The 23617-nt window shown below is 46.0% G+C and overlaps 1 long non-coding RNA gene across 1 annotated transcript; it reads left to right on the forward strand.

Annotated features, from left to right (window-relative positions):
- Window positions 1–180: 180 nt before the first annotated feature.
- LOC140458572 (uncharacterized) lies at window positions 181–23546 on the forward strand. The gene is made up of 5 exons (XR_011953569.1): window positions 181–263; window positions 901–1007; window positions 10790–10896; window positions 16848–17037; window positions 20737–23546. It is a non-coding gene; the product is annotated as an uncharacterized lncRNA (long non-coding RNA).
- Window positions 23547–23617: the final 71 nt, after the last annotated feature.

A 23617-nucleotide genomic window follows, 5' to 3' on the forward strand; every position in this document is an offset into this window, starting at 1 on the left:
TCCCCTCAGCAAACTCTCCTATCACATTACCCAACATAGCAGCTCAAGCAGAACACACTGCGCATGCTTTAGTCATCAAAGGCGACCCTGGGTGATTGATGTCAGCACCGGACCAATGAAAGGTCGGTGGGCGGAACTGGAGGACCGAGCGGGAGGTTGATCCTCCAACCAATCAAAATCAAACTAAACCATGTGATCACCCTCGCGCGCGGAGCAGAGTCGCTGTAATGAATGCTCGGGAAGTTATGGAGAGAAAGGATACGGTAAGGAAAGAAATAAACTGGGAAACGGGAGAAAAACTGTGTTGCTATGAGCGGAGAGGTTTTACAAACAAATTGTGCACGTTGGAAAACACAAATTTGAACGTCCCAGTCCCGTGTTTGCAGTAAATGGGGAATAGCCTCAGTGCGGCTGCAGGTCTGAGTGAGCGCCGCCATCTTTATTCAGGACAACGATTCACTGGACACGTTCGGAGCCGCCATCTTTGTAGGGGGCAAGGTGCAGCCAGGCGCATGTGCAGCCTTTCTCTCGTAGAGTCATTGTGATCACAGCAGCCAATTCTGCTCTGATTCACCTCTGGGCTCCCTCATAACCACTTTGTCAATATCAAGCTTCCTCAGTCTCGAACCATGGGTGTATTTTTGGTCTGTTTACTACTGTATTATTACTTTTATAGACCCTTTGTAAATGAGTTTTTCACTGCGGCCCAGCCCCTGACCATGTACTGCTCTATTATCAGATTACTTTTTTCTTGAATATTTTTGACAGTCAAGAATTCTTTTTTTCCAACAAGCAAGTGTATTTTCCTTCCATTTCTGTTTATCAAATTCTGCACCATTTTCATTCCCTGTAATCCGTTTTGCACTCCCTGAAACATCAACTGTGTTTCTCCTTCCACAGATACCAGTGATTAATGCCAAAGCCCTGTTGCTTGTGGAGAGGATGATGTTTGACTTTCTTGTACAGCTGCAGTTTGTGTGGTGAAGGTGCTCCCACAATGTGGTTGGGTAAGAGACATTACAGATTATTCATTACAGCAACAGTGATGATTTGAAAATAATGTCTAAATCAACAACACTTTGTATTTTTATTGTCATGCTTATAATTTCACAAAAATAATGTTGAGAACTTTAGACATAAGGCCAGAGATGGAGATATTAGGTCAGGTGACCAAAAGCATTGCCAAAAAGCAGGTTTTGAGGAATGTCTTAAAGGTGGAAAGCAGACCTGTGAGGTTTTGGCTGCAAAGTTCAGACCAAGCTGCTTCAGCAACTGTAGAAACAGCCACACAGGTGAAGTAATGAATTAACAAATGGTTGGGAGTCTCGATGAAAATGGGTTTTCGAGGTCTCAAAGTGTGTGTGGTGCAGGGAGCTAGGGATTATCACAGCCAGGAATTAAATCAAGTGTGAGAATTTTAAATTGAGGGATATTGGCCAGGTGCTGGCAGGTGAGACTAGATTGGGTTGGGGTATGTGGTCGGCATGGACGGGTTGGACCGAAGGGTCTATTTCCTTGCTGTACATCTCTATGGCTGTATGCTGTTGATTATAATTAGGAGCCTTTTGATGAATCAACAAGCAGAGATTTAGACTTTCATGAGATTACAGGGAGGTTGAATGTGGGAAGCTGGCCCTGAGTGTGTTTAGAAAATGAAGTCTGGAGATAACATAAAGTGGATGAGATGACATGAGCTGAGACAAGGGTGGAATCAGCTAGAAATAGTGATCTTGTAGTGGGACTGGGCTGTCACCCTCACCTCACCTCTGGGATTCAGTTAGGTGTCAGGTTGTGAATCAGGGCGGTAACACAATCGGGAGCTGAGTGGCCCTGGTGGAGCCTAAAATTAGTGTCACTGAGCTGACTGTTGCTGAGCAGCTGCTGCTTGGTAGCCCTGTTGATGACATCTTCCATCACTTTACTGCGGATCGAATGTGGACTGATAGATGGAACTTGCCTGGGTTGGATTATCCTGTGTTTTTGTGTTGAACATCCCTGGGCAATGTTCCACATTGTCGGTAGATGCCAGTGCTGGAGCGGTACTTGGCTTGGTGGGTGGCAAGTTCTGGAGCACAAGCTATCAGTGTTATTGCCAGAATATTTGCCGGGCCCGTAGCCTTTGCACTACTTAACCATTTCTTGATGTTATTCAAACTGAATCGAACTGGCTAAAAACTCACATCTGTGATGTTGGAAACCACTGGAGAAGGCTGAGATGGATCATCCACTTGACACGTGTGGCTGCAGATTGCTGCAAATGCTGTCATCTTATCTGGTGCATGGATGTGTGAGACCCCTCCATCAGTAAGGGTGGGGATATCTGTGATGCTTCCTGCAGTGAGTTGTTTAACTGTCCATCACCATTCACAACTTGGTGTGGCAGAACTGCAGAGCTCTGATCTGTTCCACTGGATATGGGATCACTTAACTCTGTTGCTTGCTGCTGATGCTGTTTGAAATGCAGATAGTCCTGTTTGGTAGCTTCACCAGGTTGGCACTTCATTTTTAGTTATGCCTGGTGCTGCTCTTGGCATGCCCTCCTTTACTGTACATTGTGATGGTTGAGAGTGGAATTTACAATCCCATGAGATTATAGATTGCGCTGGAGTACAGTTCTGCTGCTGTTGATGTCCCACAGTGCCTCAGAGATACCCAGTTTGAGATCCTACATCTCTTCAAAGTCTATCCCATTTAGAACGGTGATAGTGTCACTCAACACAATGGCGGTTTTTCTCAACTTTAAGGCAAGACTTTGTCTCCAAAAGGAATTTGTGATGGTCGCTCTTACCGATACTGTCATGGAGAGATATATCTGCAGCTAGTCAATTCATAACAATGAGATCAAGTATGTTTTTCCCTCTTGTTCGTTCCCTCACCACCCACTGCAGACTCAGTTGAGCAGCTATGTCCTTTAGGACCTGACCAGCTCAGTCAGTAATTCTGTTGCAGAGCTCGTCTCGATTGTGGATATCGAAATCCTGTACCCAGAGTATGTTTGATACCATTTTACTTCCTCAGTGCTTCCTCCATATATTGTTCAACATGAAGGAGAACTGATTCATCAGCCGAGGGAGGATGGTACGTGGTTACCAGCAGGAGCCGTGAAACTTCCTGGTGTCCGGAGTCAATGCTGAGTACTCCCAGGGCAAATCCTCCCTGTCTGTACACCACTGGGCCACCACCTCTGCCTGGTCTGTCCTGCCGGTGGGACAGGACATATCCAGAGATTTTAGGAGAAAGTGAAGACTGCAGATGCTGGAGATCAGAGTCGAGAGTGTGGTGCTGGAAAAGCACAGCAGGTCAGGGTGATGAAGGGCTTAGGCTCGAAACGTTGATTCTCCTGCTCCTCGGATGCTGCCTGACCTGTTGTGCTTTTCCTGCACCACACTCTCTATCTAGGGATGGTGATGATGGTGTCTGGTCATTGTCTGTAAGGGTTGATTTTGTGAGTATGACTGTGTCAGGCTCTTCCTTGATTGGTCGGTGAGACAGCTCTGCACATTTTGGTCCCAAAATCCAGATGTTAGTCTGGAGGACGTTGCACCATCGAGAGGGCTGATTCTGTGGTTGTATTTTCTGGTGCCTTGATAGATACCAAGCGGTCTATCCAGTTTCATTCCTTTGTTGAGACTTTGCAGTGATTAATACAGAGAGTAGCTGGCTGGGTCACTGTCAGGTTGGCAGGATGTTTTCCGCCATTGACAATGATTCCATGGAGATCAGGAGATTCCTAATTCCAGTTTTTTTTTTCTTGAATTCAGACTCCACCATCTGTCAAGATGGGATTCGAACCAGGACTTCAGTCGTTTGTTTTAATATTTTGGATAAACGTTAAATACATTAGGTTTGTTCACTCACTTTAAATATCACTTACCCAGGTTTTGTTTCTTTGTGAAACACTGTTCATCATCCTGTCTCCTCCAACATTCTCTCCAACAACAAGAGTTTGGAGCACATGGAGTTTCTCTGTCACTCAGACTGAGATAATCCGATCTGCTGTTTCCCTCCCTCCCACTAGCCCATGGAGCCAAACTGCATCACGTAGTGTTCCTGGTTTTTGTCCTTAACTGACATCTTTCTCCAATCTCATGTCAAGCCTTATCAGAGCTCATCTTGACCCTTTACCCTAATCTCACTAAACTACAGACTTTCCAACTCTCTTTCCTCCTCCTCTTCATCAGTCCCCCTCACCGATTCACAGATATTGTTCCTTGTTCTGTCTTTTCTGGTTATGGTCCTTCTCTCCCAAAATCCTGCTCCATCTCCACTCTCCCTTTCCTTTCTGAATTTCTTGCATTTGGTGTCCTTGGTCTCTCCTGTATCTCACGTACAATGCCAGGAGGTGACATCGTGCAAAAGCACCATGTTGGGTTTCACATGTGCACTGACGATGCCCAACTCTTCCTCCCCATCATCCCTCTCCATTACTCCAATGTTACTCAGTTATCAAACTGCTAACCACACTCCCACTACTCGATTAGGTGCAGTTTCCTCTAATGAAACATTGTAATGGTTAAACCCATTGCCTTACAAATTCCTTTCCCTTATTGCTGAGCCCCTCCCTCTCCCTGGGAACTGTCTGAGGCAGAACTACACTCTTCACAATATTGCTGTCATATCTGACCCCAAGCTGACCTTCTGATCAGACACCTACACAATCACAACACCAGGAATTCCAATCTCTTAAACGTTGTTTGTCTCCTCCTCACCCCAGCTCCATTGCTACTGAAACCCCTTACGCGCGTCTGTGTCGCCTTAAACTTGATGAATCTGAAATGGAACCCTTTATTGCGTGACTGACACAGAATCTGGTTTCGGACTCCCCCGTGATGGGAAACATCCTCTCACTATTTATCCTGTCAAACGCCTTAGGAATCTGGTGGTGGGGTATGATTGTAGGTGGTGGAAATGGCAGAGGATGATGTGTTGTATCTGGATGGATGGTAAGGACTTGGGGAGGGTTCTATCCTTGCAGTTGGAGGTGTGGATTTCAAAGACAGAGGTGCGGGAAGTGGAGGAGACACATTCGATGGTATTGACTATGTGGGAGGGGAAATTGCAGTCCTTGGAAAAACTGGCTTTACTGGAACACTGCAGTAAGCGTGAGACAGAGATGTTGGCCAGGGAACAGGCTCGTGTGTTAAAGTGGCAGGCAGCTGGAAGCTCGGGGTCTGTTTTTGCAGCAGAACGTAGATCATCAGTCGCCATTTCCGCCACCTCCACTGAGATGCTGCCAGACACAGGTTCCTGTCCCCTCCATTAACAGATATGCACTCTCCCAGCCAGATCATAATCCACTCCTTTGTCTTTCCAAATGTTCCAGTCTCTCTTTGGGTTCTGTCCCTCCCTATTATTTACTCTTTAACCCCTATCTCCTGCAATACAAAGATCTGCAGGTTAGTTGAATTGGCCAAGCTAAATTTCCCATAATGTTCTGGGATGTGTAGGTTAGGTGTATTAGTCAGGAGAAATGTAGAGTAATAGGGTAGGGGAATGGGTCTGGGTGGGATACTCTTCGGAGGAACGCTGTGGAACCTTTGGGCCGAATGGCTTGTTTCCACAGTGTCAGAATTCTAATTTTCCCAGCTCCCATCGGTTCTGAGGAAGGGCCACTGGACAGATTTCGGTTCCCAGATGCTGCCAGACCTGCTGAGCTTTCCCAGCACCTTCTGCTTGTTGTTCCTGATTGACACCATCCATACACCTTCTGGGTTTAATTCAGACAGGGGGAGGATCCCACCACTGACCTCACAATGGGGTCCAGCTGATTGATGGCAGCTTCAGACCAATAGGAAAAGGTGGTGGGAGTGGTGGACCAAGTGGAACCAGCTGATCATCCAAACAATGGGAGTGAATGAGGGGCGTGGCCAGTGGGATGACACATCACCAGTAACTCTGCCTGTGCAGCGCCACGTGACACGGCCGTCGGTGAATGTGGGAGACGCAAACAGGGAAGGGGAGAGTGGCCTCGGAGACGGAGATGATGAATCACTTTTTTTTTCTAGTATGGCCATATGCAATCTCATGTTTATATCTTTTTTTCTTTTTTTTTATTATCACCCAATCTCCTGTTATTTTTTTTTAAACTGCGGTAGTACTTATTTTTTCCCCAGCACCCATGGTGTGTGTGTGCAGGTGTGAGACACCGTGAGAGACACAAAGTGCACGAATCTTTATTCAATTTCCACCACCAGGAAGATAGGAAAACGCCCCAGTGGCCAGTGACAAGCACTGCCCTTCACATCAAAGGGCAATGCTGTGTGATCAAAACAGTGAAGGGGAGGGTAGGGACTAAATCAAAATAGAGTTGGACGGGGAAATAATGCACTCCACTCCCTGTGGCGCCCACCTCTCCCTGAACAACTCCAGGGTGTTGGTGGACACCGCGTGCTGCTTCTTCAAGGACACCCGGGCTCTAACGTAACCCTGGAAGAGGGGCAGGCAGTCGGCCCTAACGACCCCCTCCACAGCCCGCTGCCTGGACCTGTTGATGGCCAGTTTGGCCAGGCCCAGGAGCAGACCCACGAGGAGGTCTTCAGATCTGCCCTCCCTCCTCTGTACCGGGTGCCCAAAGATCAGGAGCGTGGGACTGAAGTGCAACCAATAGCAGAGGAGGAGGTTTTTAAGAAAATCAAAAATGGAGGGCAAATGCCCACACCCAATATATACATGGTCCACGGACTCCACAGCGCCACAGAACAAGCAGTTGGGCTGGGAGTCCGTGAACCACCGCAATCTACGGTTGCAGGAGACTGCTGCGTGCAACACCCTCCACCCCAGATCCCCGAGAGAAAGGGGGAGGACTCCCGCGTAGAGAGCCCTCCACTGGGGATCCCCACCGGCCGGTGGCAAGTGGGCATGCCAAGGTGTGTCCGGACGGTGGATGAGGGAGAAGAGGTGGACGGCGTGCAGCAGCAGTCTATACAGGGCCCTTCTTTTCACATCTTTGAAAGAAACAAAATTAAAATTCCGGAGGCGGCTCAGGTTGTGGGGCACAGGCTCCCGCGGGAAGTATGGGACCTTGGGGCCAAATGAATCACTTTAGACTGGGAAGTTTCAATTACCCTCTGTGCGGGTCGTTAGTCTGAATTAGAAACTCTCGGTCCCGCGTTTGCAGCAGATGGGAAAATGGCTGCGGCCCTGAGGCGGTGATAGGTCCTGGGATATGGTCGCCATCTTTATTAGGGGCAAGGTCCAGGTGAGGCACATGTGCATGTCCTCTTCCTAGGATTGGGGGTGCGATTTGAAGAGAGGCATTTACACATCAAGCACATACCAAGCGAAAAGTATGTCTTTGTATTCTTCCTGCACTGACTGAGAGTTTTGTTTTGTGAATTCATTTCATAGGATATTAAATCAGAATAATTGAGGCTGGGATCTCAAAAGCAAGTTTTTATAGTCAATGGAGTCATCAGGATCTGAATATCATTGGCTTTTAACTGTGGAAGGAGAAAGTATTGTCTGTTCTGTTTGTGGTAAAATATCTCCAATATTTTTGTTAAGCAGAAAGATGTACAAATTCATGGTTGGGTCACACTTTGGGTTTGTGCTCTGTTCTGGGCCCTGCAGCAGAGGAAGGAGATATTGGCCTGAGAGGGAGCACAGATTTATCCAGATTACACCTCGTCTCTTTGTAAGAACTGTCAGATTTAGACCCAATCACCCACTTCATGATGTTAACCTGTAAACTTCATATTTTCAGTTACCTGCAAACTTCCCATTAAAAGTCCTTTTGGACTCAAATTCCAGCACCTTTCCAGGTGGAATGTTCCAGCTTCTGACAACGGTCTGTTCATTCAGAAACTGCTGAGGTCCATGTTGACTCTGGGGTTACAAAGGGCTGAGCTGAAAGGTGAGGTGCTGTCCCTGAGCTCCCATTGAGATGCATTGGAACAGTACAGGAGGCTGAGGGCAGTGTAGGTGTGAGCAGACAATGAAAATGATGGCTGCACTGTGAGGGCTGCTTGGCTCAATGAGAGTGTTTTGGAGTTGGGTGTAAATAGTGAGGTGAGACAGGGAGAAGGTGAAGCTGAAACTCCGTTTTAGTTCAGGCCGTTCAGAAATTCACATGGTCCCAATGGGAACAGTCAGTTTTTAAGTGATACCTGTGGAATATTTGTTAACAGTTTTTAAATTATTTTTCCTGAGGGCACTTGAGAGTTAACCATATTGCTGTGGGTCTGGAGTCGCATGTAGGCCAGACCAGGTGAGGATGACCGTTTCCTTCTCTACAGGACATTAGTGAACCAGATGGGTTTTCTAACAATCAACAATAGTTTCATGGTCATCATTCTCCTTTCCATTCTAGATTGTATTGAATTCCGATGCTGCCATCAGCCATGTTGGGACTCTAACCCTAATCCTCGGAACACTGTACATGTCACTCATCTGGCAGGAATGCCATTAAGCCATTGCCTCCCTCTTTAACAATGTTTAAAAGAAAGTTCCATCATTCTACGTGTACAATTTGAGATAAAACACTGCAATGTCCATGTGTCAGGTCAGCCTCTCCAAAAGGTCAATCAACAGAAATTTGTTTGGGGGTGAAATATTTCTCTTTTTTTGGGCCAGTTTATGAAACAAAAATGAATCTAAATAAAAATCTTATGCCACGGCCATGTAATTTCTGAAGCTGGAGGGGGATTACAGAGACAGGGAGGGTTGTGGGGCCAGAGGGGGATTGTTGTCCAAACATCACTGTGGTGTACATGGACTGCAGCATTTCAGGGAGGCGGTTAACCACCACTTTCTCCAAGACAAGTAAAGGTGGCCAATAAATACTGGTCTGGGCAGCAAAGGCAACCCCCAGGGAATAAAACCAAGCAGTGACCTCTCTGAGCTGACTGGCTGTGAAGTTACAAACCTCTCTGGAAATGGAGTGGGCAGAGAAGAGAAACACTGATATTTCACAGCTGGCCTCAGAGAGACCTCACCCTTGGAAGTCCTCAGAGCCGGGGATCAGCTCAGTGAGGTTCAGTCTCTTCAAATATCAATCTTAGTCGGTTTTATTTTATTAAATCTACAATAGTGAGTAAGGTGAGGATTTCTTTTTAATGTCTTAGGGTCTCTTGATGAAATGTTTAAGGTATAAAACGTAAGCATTAAGTTATTCTCGGGCAGTATTTTCCGAGCAGTAAGACTGTGCCTTTGTCTTGGTCTGTAGATTGTTAAGGCGGAGAGATGGCCTGTTGTAGAGTGGCGTGCTGTTCCTGTCGGATGTGGGAGATTAGGGAGAGTTTCGATGACCCTGATGATTATGTCTGCAGCAAGTGTGTTTGCAAGTCCTATTGGAACGCATGGATTGGTGGAGGAGTGATGAAAGGCAGTGAGGAATTGAGAGGAGCTGGGGGGTGTGATAGGTCGCAGTCTCAGGATTGCAGGATACTGCAAATACAGATGGGTTACCTCCAGGAAAGGTAGGAGGGGTAGGTCAGTACTGCAGGAGTCTCCTGTGGCTATCCCCATCTCGGACAAGTATACTGTTTTGGAAAATGTAGGTGGTAATAGACTTTCAGGGGAATGTAGCACTGACTGCCAAGTTACTGTGACTGAGACTGGCTTCGAACATAATGTGAGATATATCCAGTTCCACACGATCGATGGTGAGAGGGGACTCTCTAGTCAGAGGCACAGTCTGCCGTTTCTGCAGCCGACAGTGAGAGATCAGAATGGGGTGGTGCTGCCCTGGTGCCAGTGTCAAGGATGTCTCACAGAGGGAGAATAATATTCTCAAAAGGGAAAATAACTAGTGGGAGGACATTATACATTGGTACCAATGGCATAGGAAGGGGAAAGCATGGGGTCCTGACGAGCAGGGAGATTTTCTCGTGCCACTCGGGAGGCATTAAACCTGTGAGGGATTCAGGGTAAACCGAAAGAGATAGTGAGAAAAGAGGGGAGTAAAGGACAGGTGGGGATAGAGTGAGAAGAACAGTTGGATAAAGCATAATGACCTGGCTGGGGGAGGGTGATCCGCTGTTAATGGAGATTGTTAGTGGCTAACCATAGGTAGTGTGTAAGGGCAGGCTATGAGAACGAGGCCTGGTGTGTGGGGTAGTGGGGCTAGGACATGAGGTTGTTAACTTATGGTTAGCCACTAACTGTCTCCATTGTAAGCTGTTGCCCACCTATATCACTCCATGATTGGAGCTGCCGAGGACACAAACCTTTGGAATATCCTCCTGAACCCCCTCTGTCTGCCTTAAAGATGTTTCTAAAAATCGTTCTCTTTAATCATCGTTTCCATCATTCCTGAAGCATTTTAGGAGATTTGTCAATGTGAAAGGCTCCATACAATGCAGGTAGTTGTTGTTATTGTCTGACATCAGGAGAAACAGGAATGAGCCCCCTCTCTCTTACACCTGATGAACAGCAGCAAAATCAGGAAGCACTGAGCATGCTCCAGCCCACAATGGGTCTCGGATTATTGATGTCAGCGCAGGACCAATAAGAGTGGGGGAACGGGGGCTTAGAGGTGCTAGTTGGTCCTTCAACCAATCGGAGTGAATGAGGGGCGGGACAATACTCAACCACGTGATAAAATTCACTGACAGCACAGTGTTGTTGTGACCAAGGCATTGGAAATGTGTGAAGGTGAAGGGCAGGGGAAAGGAAAGACATATTGACCAGGAAGAGGAGGAAATCTTCATGGTATGGGATGAGAGATTTTACAGAACTTAGTGCACATTGTAAAACACAAAATTGAAAATCCAAATTCTTCACCATTTTCCCTCCCTATCATGCATTTTGCACTCCCTGAAATATCAACTGTGTGGTTCTCTCTCCACAGATACCAGTGATCAGTGCCAAAGCCCGATTGCCTGTGGAGAGGGTGATGTTTGACTTCCTTGTGCAGCTGCAATTTGTGTGGTGAAGGTGTTCCCACAATGTGGTTGGGTAAGAGCTGTTATAGCTTATTCACTCAGCAACATTGAAGAGTTGACAATGTATGTGCAAATCAACAACAGTTTTTTTTTATCATGTTTATAATTCCATAGAAATACTATTGAGACCTTCTGACATAAGGCCACAGATGGGGATATTAGGTCAGGTGATCAAAAGAATTGCCAAATAAGCAGGTTTTCAGGAGTACCTTAAAGGAGGAAAGCAGGTCTGAGGGCGTTAGGGTGGGAATTCCAGACCGTGTTGCCTTGGCAACAGTAGAAACAGCTAGACAGGTGAAGCAATGAATAATACTGGATTAGTGGTGCTGGAAGAGCACAGCAGTTCAGGCAGCATCCCAACGAGCAGCGAAATCGACGTTTCGGGCAAAAGCCCTTCATCAGGAATAAAGCTTTATTCCTAATGAAAGGCTTTTGCCCGAAACGTCGATTTCGCTGCTCGTTGGATGCTGCCTGAACTGCTGTGCGCTTCCAGCACCACTAATCCAGTATTTGGTTTTCAGCATCTGCAGTCATTGTTTTTTACCCCGAAGCAATGAATAAACACATCGTTGGGAGTCTGAAAGAAAATGAGTTGTCGGGGTCTCACAGGTTGTGTGGTGCAGGGAGACAGGGATGTTCACAGCCAGGAATTACATCAAGGGTAAGAATTTTAAATTGTTGCTTGTTAATGGGAGCCTTTTGATGGATCAACAAGTTTTGGTACAAGTGAGCATTTAGGCAGTAGGGTTTTAGATACTCTTGAGATTACATGGAAATTGAATGTGGGAGGCTGGCCCGGAGTGTGTTTGGATAATGAAGTCTGGAGATAAAACAGGGATGGACGAGTATTTCAGTAAATGAGCTGAGACTAGGGTGGAGTTGGGTGATGTCACTATTGTAGGAATAGTGCTTTTGGAGTTGGGCTGCTCCTCCTCCTCCTCACTCCCCCTCCCCAATTCACAGATATTGTTCCTTGTTCTACCTGTCTGTCTTTTCTGGTTATGTCCTTCTCTCCCATTCTGCTACAAACTAATATTTGACCCCACTGTTGTTGGAAAAACCTACTCCATCCTGACTCTCCCTTTCCTTTCTGAATTCCTTGTATTTGGTGTCCCTTAAGGATCTATCCTTGGTCCCTCCTGTTTCTCACCTACATACTGCCAGGAGGTGACATCGTCCAAAAGCACCGTGTTAGGTTTCACATGTACACTGACAATGCCCATCATCCCTCTCCATTACTCAGTTATCAAACTGCTCATCACACTCCCACTACGCGATTGGCTGCAATTTCCTGCAATGGAACATTGCAATGGTTAAACCCATTGCCTTCAGTTGCTATTACAAATCACTTTCCCTTACTGCTGAGCCCTTCCCTCTCCCTGGGAACTGTCTGAGACAGGAACCACACTCTTGACAATATTGCTCTCATATCTGACCCCAAGGTGACCTTCTGATCAGACATCTACACAATCACAAACACCAGGAATTACAATCTCTTAAAATGTTGCTTGTCTCCACCTCACCCCAGCTCCATTGCTACTGAAACCCCTGACCCGTGTCGGTGTTGCCTTAAACTTGACGAATCAAAAACAGAACCCGTGATTCCGTGACTGACCCAGAATCTGGTTCCAGACTCCCTCATGATGGGAAACATCCTCTCAGTATTTACCCTGCCAAACTCCTTAAGAATCCTACATGTTACAATGAGATCCCCTCTCATTCTTCCCAAATCCAGTGAGTAGAGTCCCAACTTCTTCAGTCTTTTAAAAGATAATCCCTGCAAACCAGGGTTCATCCCAGTCAATCTTCTGTGAAATGCCTCTGATGAAATGACGTATTTCCTTAAATAAAGGGACCAAACCTTCTGTCATTACTCCAGATGTGGTCTCACTCGCATTTTATAAAGTTACTCTCAGGTATATACTCCAAACAACTCCCTTTAAACTTGCACAGATGTTGTTGGAAATGCTCAGCAGGTCATGCAGCATCTGTGAAGAAAAATCAGTTAAAGTTTCAGGTCTGGTCACCCTTCCTCAGATACGTTAACTCTAATTTCTTTTCACAGATGCTGCTAGACCTGCTGAGCTTTACCAGAAACTTCTGTTTCTCTTCCTGGTTTACAGCATCTTCAGTTGGTTTGGTTTTCATATCCTTTAAACTTGCCATCTCTCTTCTAGAATTTGTCATTTCCACCTTGGAAAAAAGATTCACATTTGTTTGGACTCCCCAACCCTGGGGAAAAAAGAAACCATGACTAGTCACACTATCATTGAACTTTATAAAATTGCGAGAAGCAATAAAGCCACCTAAAGTGTCCAGTGCAGCAAGGAAACAGCCGCAGCCTATTCAGCCCCTCCCTATAGTTCAAATGTTCCAATACTGGCAACACCCTACTAAAACTTTTCTGAACTCTTGCAAGTTTCCCAACATCTTTCCAATAGCAGGGAGACTGGAATTGAAAGCAGTCTGGGGATTCCAAAAGTGGCCGAGCCAATAAACTGTACACATGATCCCCCAACTCTTATCATCAATGCACTGCCCAATAAGCCAGCATACCGCACACCACCTTCACCGACCTGTCTACCTTCAACCACACTTTCAATGACCTATCAACCCACACTGCACGGTCTGTTTGTCTGTCAACACTTCCCAGGAACTTGTCATTAAGAGGTTGAGTCCTATTCTGGTAACATCTTTCTGAAATCAGGGAGACCACAATTGAATACAGTATTCTAAAACTGTCCTCCCCAATGCCCTACTCAACCACAACGTGCCCTCCTAATCCCTATACTCAGTGACAGAATCCCTACAGTGTGGAAGCAGGCCTTTCGGCTCATGAGACCATACCAACCATCGGAACAGTATTCCACCCTAACTCTGTAACCTGCCATTACCCAAAGCTCATCCAGCTAACCTGCATGGCTTTGGATTTGTGGGAGGAAATTGAGAGCACCCAGAGGAAGCCCCCGCAGACACACAGGGAGAATGTGCAAATACCACACGGACAGTGGAATCGAATCGAATCAGCGCATTCTATTCAATGTTAGTGTCCGAAATGCCACGTTCAGCAGCTGATCTCCCTGAAACTCTACTTTCCAAGAACTATGCAGTTGTTCTGAGCCCTTCAGAGGGGATAAAGGTGAGGAGGAGAAAACAGGAACAGGATGGAGTTGTAAATCTATAAAATAACTGTCCGTCTCCCCCACACTGTCTGCTCCCCCCAGTCTCCCCCTACTCTGTCTGTCCCCCCTCCCTCTGTCAGCCTGTTTTCCCCCCGTCGGTCTGTTCCACCTCTTCCCCACCCCCACCCCCATCGGCCTGTTCCCCTCCCCCCTCCGCCAGCCTGTTTCCCCCACTCCCCCCGTCTCCCGTCTCTTCCCCCCATTTGTTGGTTGCCTGCCCCCCCCCCCCAGGTCTTTTCCCCCTTTCTGTCAGTAGCACCCCACTGTTCCCCTCCTCTCTAATCCAACTTTTTGTCCCCACCCGTCTCTGTGACACCCCTCGCTATCCCCCCTCTCTTTCCCCACCCATTTCTGTCCCACCCCCCTCGATCTACCCACGCCCTGTCTGCCTACCCTCCCTCCCAGTCCCCCAGTTCTGTACTCCCCCACTGCAGGGCAAATATCTTGTCTATTTATCCTATCCATGCCCAGCCTGAATTTAAAAATCTGTTTCAGGTCACCATTCAGCCTCTGACGCTCCAGGGAAAACAGCCTATCCAGCCCTGGCAACATGCTATAATTCTTTTCTGATCTATTTAAAGTTTAAGAACATCCATCTGATCGGAAGGAGAACAGAATTCTATGGAATATTGATTCGGCAACTTTTGCAATGTCCTGTACAGCCGCACTATGACCTCCCAACCCCTATACTCAATACTCTGACCAGTAAAGACAAGCAGGCCAACTGCCGCCTTCACTATCCTATCTACTTGCTACTCTACTTTCAAGGAACTATGAACCTGCACTTCAAGGACTCTTTGTTTAGCAGCACTCCCCAGGAACTTACTATTAACTGTATAAGTCCTGCTAAAGTTTGCTTTTCCAAAATGCAGCTGCTTGCATTTTTCTAAACTGAACTCCTCAGCTCATTCACCCATCTGATCCAGATCCTCTTGTACTCTGAGGTAATCTTTTTCACTGTCTACTACACCTCCCATTTTGGTGTCATCTGCAAACTTACTTACAATACCTCTCATGTTCACATCCAAATCATGGATATAAATGACGAAAAGTAGTGGATCCAGCACCGATCCTTGTGACACTCCACTGGTCACAGGCCTCCAGCCTGAAAAGCACCCTCTTCCTTCTACCTTCGGGCCAGTTCTGTACTCCATGCGATCTAACCTTGCTGAGCAGTCTCCCATGAGGAACCTTGTCAAACACGTTACTGAAGTCCATGTATATCATGTCCATGCTCTGACCTCAGCAATCCTCTTTGTTACTTCTTCAGAAAAACTGAGTCAAATTCATGAGATATGATTTCCCATGCACAAAGCTGTTATTAGTATCCAGGATTTAACTCTGTACATTGGGGTCTGCGTTGCCCAGTTATAGATGTTAATATTCTGGATGAAGTTCAAGTACCCCAGCATTTTGTCAGTGAGTCTGTATTGAGTCTTGTTTATGTAACCAACACAGGTGAGTTCCTTTTGAAAGGTAGTCCCTGTATCCCTTGCCCACCAGGAAATAGTGTAAATGTCCTTACCTCTGGATGAGGAGGATCAGGCTCAGAGTTGAGTAACAGCATCTTTGAAGAGGCTGATTAGTAAACCTGCCCAAGCCACCAGTCCATACTGTCTCCCAGCTGTCCCTGCCTGATTCTCCAAACAGAACCATCCTGTAGTTTCTCTCCTGTCAGACTCTCCCATTGCTCAGTTTGTCCAGGATCCCCTCCTGCTGCTGCACTGCTCCTGTCCCTCACTGACTTGTCCATCCCCCAGTGTCCTCGACATTCATTCATTGTTTACAATCCCATTGTCCCAGTCCTCCAGCCCCGCCCCCTCCACTCTATAGAGACGGCTGAGTGGTTGGCACTGCTGCCTCACAGCACCAGGTACCCAGGTTCGACTCCGGCCACGGGCGACTGTGTGGGGTTTGCGCATTCTCCCAGTGTCTGAGGGGGTTTCCTACGTGTGCTCTGGTTTCCTCCCACAATCCAAAGATGTGCAGGGCAAGTGAATTGGCCATGCTAAATTGCCCATAGTATTAGTTACATTAGTTAGGGGGAATGGGTCTGTGTAAGTTACTGTTTGGAGGGTCAGTAAGGACTTGTTTGGCCGAAGGGCCTGTTTCCATACTGGAGGGATTCTGATATATTGGGCAGCAGCTGCTGTCAATCACCTGGACTCCTGTATGATCGGGAGCACGTGCTGTAGGAGGGGAGACCAGTGCACGGGCGCAGTGCTGGCCAATTGTGGGAGTATGCGCAGTATCGGTCAGTGCCTGGGAAGGAGGCTGTGGGTGTGAGGGATTAATCTATCATTAGCAGCTTCATCCCTCTGGGAGCAGGACCCTGGGGAATGGCCCTTCTCTTGCTACCCTGACATGTGATCAGACTGTCAGTGGTGCAGCGTTTTGCAGAAAGTTATCAGAACACTTTTCTGAAGATTCAGGGTTGTTATGGAAAGGGACAAGGATGGGCCTGCAGTTAGAATTCTAATTTGGCTCATTTTAGTAAGATGGGTCTTGGCCAGAGTGTGCAGGAAGCAGTGTATGCAGGATGGTTCTCATCAGGAGCTAGGAAACTGAATTCAAAGAGAGAGTGTGTGTGAGAACTGGGTGTGGAGGAAAGGAGTGGGGGGATTGGTTTGGATTTCAGTTCACAGAAGAGAGAAATTGTGAGACTGAGGTTTAAAGCTTTGGGGGAACAAGGAAACTACAGTTTAATACTACAATTGTCTTATGAATTTCCATCCTGTATTAACAGTGCTAACTTGTGTGCTCTGTTGTATGGTACTGAAAGGGTGGATTTGCGGATGAGAAATACAAATGGAACTTCATGTTCCGATCTGATGGTTACTTGATCCGTGCCGATCTGAATATTATTGGACTTTTCATCTGGAAGGAAAGGTGTGCATTCTGTCCGTGGGCGAATATTTCAAATCTGTGTGACTGCAAAAGCCCTGAGACACAGCCAAGTCCATGTCAGCATGGTGAGTATGGAGAGAGGTTTTATTTGTTTTTGAAAGTCTGAAAAGTCATGGCACATTTCCCAGGAACAATTAGGCCACAACTTTGCTTTGTAGAAGGACAAGTCTTTAATTAACCATGCAACCAGCAAGACACAAGGATACCTGCACCATGGGAAAGACTATGAAAACGGGATTGTTGTAAAGGAGTTCATTCTCGATCATGGATTGTAATCCATTGACATTGTCACATCGGTTCCAGCGCTGTGGGGAAATACTGGAAATATGATGAATGTAATGTAGGTTTCAGTTATTAAACTGTAAAAAGTGCAGAACAATTTACAAGGATGTTGCCAGGGCTCAGGGGTCTGAGTTACAGGGAGAGGTTGAACAAGTGAGGATTTTATGTTTAGAGCAGAGGAAACTGAGGGGGTTCTTTTCTAGAAGTGTATAAGACCATGAGAGGCATGGATAAGGTGAATGCACTCAGTCTTTTTCCCAGGAACTCAAGGATTGGACGGATTGATTGGATCAGTTTAGGGTTAGAGGAGAAAGAATAAAAGGGAAGCTGAGGGGCAACTGTTTTACACAGAGGGTGGTATGTATATGGAATGAGCTGCCAGTGGAAGTGGTTCAGGCAGGAACACACAACAGGTAAAAGACATTTGGACAAATACATGGACAGGAAAGGGTCAGAAGCAAATAGGCCAAGTGCAGGGAAATGGGGTTAGCGTGGATGGACATTCTGGTCGGCATGGGCCAGTTTGGGCCAAAGGGCCTGTCTCTGCTCTAGGATTCTATGACTCTCAGTGCATTTGCTATTTCTCCCCCTAACTCTGTTGGTATCCTGGGATGTATTCCATCAGGGCAAGGAGACTTGTCTACCTTTAGCTCCATTAGCATATCCAGCTCTAACTCTTTCACGATAGTGGTTATTATCTAGGTCCTCCCCTTCCTCAGTCTCCTTATCAATTACTGGCATGTTCTTCGTATCCTCCACTGTGAAGACTGACTGCTGTGTACTCATATTCCTGAACCCTGCTGGATAGGAATAACTAGGCACAGAACTCTGAGAGATCTTCTTTGAGTCTTTATTGATGAGACACAGCAGTTACCTGGATAGTGTACATGCAAAACACCTCCAGGCAGCATCAGGTAACTCCCCACCTGTCCGATGTAAAGCTCCCATTCTTATACCTTTGTGGTTTAGGACTTTGAATAGAGACTGTTTCTCAGTATTATCTCCATGGCAACGGCAGTTAGAAAGTCTAGTTCAGTTCAGCACTTTGCGGTTAAACCACACACCCCTCCCTCACACCCCCGTGGCTCCCTCAAGTATCTGACAGGCACTTCAGTTTCAGTGGGGTATCTCTCAGGATTCTGATGTGGGGGAGCCGGTGGTGGGGTCGATAAAGTTTAAAAACCACACAACACCAGGTTATAGTCCAACAGGTTTATTTGGAAGTACAAGCTTTTGGAGTGTGCTGTGATTTTTAACTTGATCAGGATTATCTCTATGGTAACAGATAAGTGCTTCAACAATTAGAGGCCATATGTTCCCCGAACAATAGGTTCCCCTCCAGCAGTATAAACTGTTATTCCAGCCCTGGGGATAGTTACTCATCACTTTTCTCCCCCAATCCCATCTCGCTTTCTGTTGATCTTTAAAGTTTTTCTGATCTCCTTGGTCATTGCCAATCTGTATGCCTTCTATTTCAGTTTGATAGACTCCCTTATTTCCTGAGCCACCCGCGGCAGATTATTCCTTTTCCTACAGTCCTTCCTTTTCACTGATATATACTTTTGCTGAGCACTTCGAAAAATTGCTTTGATATTCCTGCACTGTCCGTCAACTTTCCCACCATAAAGTCTTTGTTTCCAGTCTACATTAGCCAACTCCTGCCTCATCCTATTTAGTCTTCTTTTGTTTAAGCACTGGATCTTGGGATTGGATTTAATCTTCCAACTTTCCATCGTTGTTCTGAGTTCAACCAGATTTATCAGAAGCCTTTTATCAGATTACAAGGTGAGACGATGTTTCCTGGGAGTTTTGGTTTTCATTGTCAGTGACCTTGGCTTTGTAATAAAGTACAGGATGGATATTCACAACAGAGTATGCTGGACGCTGCGAATGTACGACACAATCTAAAACCATAAATCACTGTCTCCCCTCAGTTTAAAATTGCAAAATCATTACCCCCTACACACTTCCTCACTCTCTAAGATTGGAATGCTAATCCACCTGACTATCTGTCATTTTCCGAAAATCTCCTTTGGTGAAGGCGGTGATTTTTGGATTCAGCTTTCCAGTTATTACCGTAAGAAGATAAGCACTGGGCACTGGAGAACCAGCCCCACCATTTAATACGGTGATGATTGAGCTCACATCAGTCTCAGCTGGATTTTCCTGCCAGCTCTCTCTCACCCTTCAACCCATTGCAAATTCAACATCTGTATCTCTTCATTAAGTTGGCACATTGTCCTGGCATCCACCGCATTTTGAAAAGGGAATTCCACAGATTCACAACACATCGAGATAAGTACATTCTTCCACATGAGAATATAATAGAGTCCCTATAATGCAGAAACAGGATATTCATCCATCGAGTCCACACCAACCCTATGATAAGCATCCCATTCAGACCCACCCATTCCCTGTAACATTGCATTTCCCGTGGCTAATTGTCTAACCGGCACGGGCATGGACACTATCAGCAATTTAACATGGGCAATCCACCTAACCTGCACATCTTTGGACTGTGTGAGGAAACTGGAGAACTGCACAAAACCATGCAGATATGGGGAGAATGTGTAAACTCCACACAGTCGCCTAAGGTCCCTGACGCTGTGAGGCAGCAGTGCTCGCCACTGAGCCACCTCTGCTTAAAACCTACTGGGCCTTATTAATCTCCTTATCCCCCAATTGGCTGAATCTATGATCCTTACCTCAGAAATCAGGTTGTCTAAGCAGATGTCTCAGTAAATCCCAGTGACAGCCCACATGTCCCGTGTGTCTGAATGGGGATCCGAGACACAACATCCTCCATCCCACACTTTTCATTCACATTCCAGAATCAGGGCTCCAGTGGCTGCATGAGAACTGCAAATCCCAAATTCCAAGGCAGGGACCACGCGTCTGTGGGGAAACCTGGCACAAGTACAGAATGTGGGTGGGTTTGGGAGCATGTGCTTTGGGGTAACTAGTGGAAAGTATTTCACACTGATTGTCTGGACGAGGAACGTATTTGTTTGTAGTATTGATCTGTTGGAGGGTCAAAGTGTCACCACACCCACATGGGACCAAGTTCCATTCCCAACTTGTCATACACTGGGAATTGACCAATGAGAAACAAAAAAGGATGTGACCCATTTTCCCAGACTGAAGATTCCTGTTCTGTCCAGGATCTGCCACCTCCCTTTCTGTTTCCTTTTGTTTCAGTCTGCTGTTACATTGTTGACTTGCAGCAACTGAAGGGAAAGGAAGTGAACCCAGAAAGGGTGCAGAGTCTAACCAGGGATGGGAAGTGGTGCCATGGATCTGTTTATCAACAACTCTATGAGAATGGGGAGGGTGTACATTTGGGGTAGTAGAGTCAGAATGGTGGGAGAGTGTAAGTGGGCTGGAGGGTTACAGCTTTGGGGGAAGAAAGGGGAAAAAGATATTCCAGAGAATCTAGAATTGTCTGTTCTGAATTTCTAATCTGTACATATTCCTTTATGCAGGGTGCTAGATGGTGAAGATTTGCAGATTGAAATCTCAACATCAATTGCCGATCGTGATAAAGTTAACCAGCATTTGAAGAACCAAAGATGGAGATTCACTCGGCCAGAATCCTAAAACACTCTCTCTCCCAGCATTGTCGGTCTCTCTGCACCAAATGGACTGTGAATGGTTCAAGACAGCAGCTACCTACCATCTTCTCAAGGGTAACGAGAGATGGGGAATAAATGCTGGCTGAGCCAGTGATGCCCATATCCTGGAAATGGGTTCTATCTCTAGTTGGTGAAACCCGGTTGATGTTACTGCAGGATGATGAGGGAGGCTGAGTGCATCCTCCAGGAGGCAGCACCATCACATTACCCCTGCCTACACCCACACAATAACACACCAAAGCAACTGGAACAAAAGGCAGTGAAGCCAAAGGAGGATTTATATATAGTTCTTTGAAATAAAGTCATCAAAGGGGATTGGAACACAGCAGGAACAGGAGATTGAGTTGCATTGTTAGCTGTTTCCCCTTGAATGGTGGAGCAGGATTGAAAGGCCGAATGGCCTCCTGCTATCTCCCAGGTATGTATATAGCCATGGAGCCCGGGTAGGAAGAAGTGGGCAGGGATTCTCCAGGAGATTGCACTTCCACATCAGTTTTCAGTGAGGTATGGTTTGATGGATTTTATTTCACATTTGTCTTTAACACAAGGTTTGTGAATTTGGTTTTAAAATATTGTAGCTATTTATTCCACAATAAATAAAACTAAAAGAAAAGAAATGAAACTATCTGAATATGACAGTTTTGAAAAATTTCAAATGCCTTGTAAAACAAAATCCTGTCTATTCCCGGACACCATCACTTTCCAGTTACTCAAACTCCAGGGAAATATTCCCTCCCTGTCTGAACCTTTGGTTTGATTTAACTGCTTTTCAGTTCTCCTTCTATGAGCTGTGAAGTGTTCTTTTTCCCCCCATTTCTCCGACCCAGACATGTTATCACACACAGCTGAGCAACCTTCCCACGTTCATCATTACACCATTTTGGGTTTTTGTTAATATATAATCACCAGCAATAAACCACCCGTGTAACCAATTGAATATTTACAAACAAAGCCCATTATGGGCAAAGCAAACCATTACAAATGACAGAGTGGGAAGGGACCAAATCAAAGTAGAGTTAGGGGTGTATCCCCTGCGATGCCCACCTCTACCTAAAGACATCGAGAACATTGATACATACCACATGCTCCTTCTCCAAGGACACCCTGCTTTATCCTCAATCATAGAATAGAATCCCAACAGTGTGGCAGGAGAGCATTGGCCCATCAAACCCCACCAACCATCCAAAGAGGATCCCACCTGGAGCACTCCATCCCTGTAACACTGCATTTCCCATGGCTGATCCACCGAGTCTGCATAATCCTGGGCACTGTGGACAATTTCGCACAACTGATCCACCTAACCCACAAATATTTGAACAGTGGGAGGAAACCAGAGCACCTGGAGGGGGTCCAAACAATCATAGGGGAATGTGCAAACTCCACACAGGCTGTTGACCAAGGCTGGACTCCAACCGTGTACCTGGTGCTGTGAAGCAGCAGTGCTCTAATCCCAATTTAAATCAAAACAAACGATCCCTGCTCATTGTCACGTTGCTGTTTGTGGAGACTTACTGCCCAGAGAGACATCCTGAGATTCAGAAAGAGACAATATAAATTCAGTCAACTCCAGCCGAGTTAATGTGATTAACAACCACATCAATACTCCAACAGTGCCATCAGACCTCGTACCTACTCTATCATTTACGATTTTTAACCCATGGGAAGTTTGTTACCACCTTCGATGACAGCCATAATGCTCTGACCACTTTGACGGAGCCAGTGCAAGTCAGTTCTAATAGTTATCAATAGATTGAATCTAAACAGGATGCCCCACAACAGGAAGTGCTCTGACACTCAATGCCTGTAAGTCAAGGTCATTTTCCTAAAACCACTCACGTCTGGTAATACCATTGAAGATATTTTAAACAGGAACCTTTCAGTCTCAATTTCCAGTTCCAGTCATGAAGCAGCCAGTAACATGCACCAGTGAATTGAATTCTAACAGCAGCATTGCCCTGGCAGGAGAGATTGAGGAGCCTGAAGCTGTCTTCTCTGGAGTATCTAAACATGAAACACTTCAAAGGAACAAAAATCTACAAGAGCTCGAGAGGATAGATACAGGAAGGATGTGCTCCCTGGCTGGTGTGCCTGGAATAAAATAAACACTAACTACAGTATCTTTACCCAGAATCCCCTTTAGCTTCAAAAATGTTTAAGATTTATTTGCTGCTTTAATTACACTCCCATTTTTAACTGCCGAAATGTTGCTAACTATGCAAATGTATAAAATATAATTTAATCCATCCCAAAACCTCTCTGTACCTGTGTCTCACTTGTGTTCACCGAGACACTCATTCAATCTGACCTCTTTACAAACCCTGCCCTGATATTTCGTAGAGGGCTCAGAATGAAATATTCACAGAATTGTTACTGCACAAAAGGAGGCTCTCCAAAGGATCACCTCACTGAATGCCATTCTTCTCCTTTTACCCCATAAACCTTCCCATTCATCCTCTTCCAATAACACCAGCGAGTTTACAACTAACCACAGCGATTGGATTGGTTTTGTTTGTTCATGGGATCATGGCATCACTTGCTGGGGCAGCATTTGTCATCCATTCTAATTGCCCAAGAGGTGGTTCAGACTCAACTACGTTATTCAATCTCTGGATTCACTTGTAGGCTGGACCAGGTCAGACCCAATGACATGAAGAGTTGATTTCTGGCCTATTATCTTATTTCTGAAATGATAATGAATAATGTTTACAGTTGAATTAAAGGTGAAAGACCA

The sequence above is a fragment of the Chiloscyllium punctatum genome, chromosome 33 (genome assembly GCF_047496795.1).
Source record: "Chiloscyllium punctatum isolate Juve2018m chromosome 33, sChiPun1.3, whole genome shotgun sequence".
NCBI classification, from domain to species: domain Eukaryota; kingdom Metazoa; phylum Chordata; class Chondrichthyes; order Orectolobiformes; family Hemiscylliidae; genus Chiloscyllium; species Chiloscyllium punctatum.